At 40.5% G+C, this 1,386-nt stretch overlaps 1 long non-coding RNA gene across 1 annotated transcript; it reads left to right on the forward strand.

Annotated features, from left to right (window-relative positions):
• The first annotated feature begins 294 nt into the window (after positions 1-294).
• Positions 295-967, forward strand: LOC109404707 (uncharacterized). Its single transcript, XR_003892828.2, has 2 exons — positions 295-739; positions 800-967. It is a non-coding gene; the product is annotated as an uncharacterized LOC109404707 (long non-coding RNA).
• The last annotated feature ends 419 nt before the right edge of the window (positions 968-1,386 follow it).

Raw genomic sequence — 1,386 nt, forward strand, 5'->3', positions numbered from 1 at the left:
TTGTGTTGCATGTATTGCTGTGTGCATTCAAAATGCAAATATCAAATGCGGGAGCACCAAATGCGGTAAGATTTTCTAACAAGTAACCCGATGTCACTGGGAGCTTTCGAATCCAAGGGTGGCGGTGATATTGGCTATACAGTCACTATATACACAGTCTGGCGGACTGTCACTTTCGACCGGAGCCAATCGAGCATGACGTCACGGTGTAGCATTTATCGGTGTGGACACTATGACGTCATGCTCGATTGGCTCCGGTCGAAAGTGACAGTCCGCCAGACTGTGTATACACGGGGAAACGAAACTAGCCAAAATTGACATAAAAAGAACTCAAAATTAGGTACTCTTCTATCACTACTGTTTTGGATACTATTTTGTTCTCAGTCCTCAATACTTTTCACTCAAAGTTGAAGTACGTCAAAACTACTCGCTTTTGAGTAAAACGGAACTTGAACGCATCAGCGCCTTTTGTTTTGCTTCCCATTTTCGCAAAGTATCCAAAAGGGAGTGTTGATGCAGTACTCAGCTTTGGCTGAAAATTTAACACGTACGCCATATTGGATCAAATTGATGCGTGCATTCCGGGTAAGTTTTTCAATTTTCTCCTTTTTAACTATGTCCACTGATAACGCCAACAATATTTTTCAGAACACCCGACAGAACCGGCGGCACCGATGGAAACGTGTGCATGGATTTCAGTATGCTGTTGCCGTCGCTCGGATTACAACATTTTCAATTGGTAAGTAATAAAAGTATGTGCTTCTAACGATGCGTTTCTGACTGCTTGATTTCTCACCAGAACAGCATTCCCGATACCGATTCTGGAAACAACGGAAGTACCTTGGGCTTGGAGGAGCACCGTGCGAGATCGGAACAATTAAGTGTTTAATTTGTGGCAAGTGAAATGTGATTGTATTTATTGAATTGTATTTGGATTCGAAATAAAATGAATAATTTTGTTATTGTATGCATTTCATAAATTGTAAAATGATCGAAAACCCTAACAAAATCATGAAATTTTCACGAAAAAACAGCTTCAGCACAGGACTTGATTGTGAGTAATTTTAAACCAATATTAAGTAGTCCCGAAACACTTAAATTCATCCAAACTTATGTTCTAGTGAAATAACTCAAATTTGAGTTATATCGAAATAACTCAATTTTGACTGGTTGTACTTAGCTGTCAAGCTGAGTGAAAAAGACCTAATTTTGAGTAGTTTCGTTTCCCCGTGTATAGTGACTGTAATTGGCTATGGTTGCTACGTTGCCTTTGGTAACATGTGTTACCGCGTTTGAAGCGCATTTGGGCACCGTTTGCATCTTGAACGCACACAGCAATATCAACGGACTGCTGCAACGGCTGCAACATTAAACGTCGCCAGTCAG

Source organism: Aedes albopictus, chromosome 1 (assembly GCF_035046485.1).
Source record: "Aedes albopictus strain Foshan chromosome 1, AalbF5, whole genome shotgun sequence".
In the NCBI taxonomy this organism is placed as follows: Eukaryota; Metazoa; Arthropoda; class Insecta; order Diptera; family Culicidae; genus Aedes; species Aedes albopictus.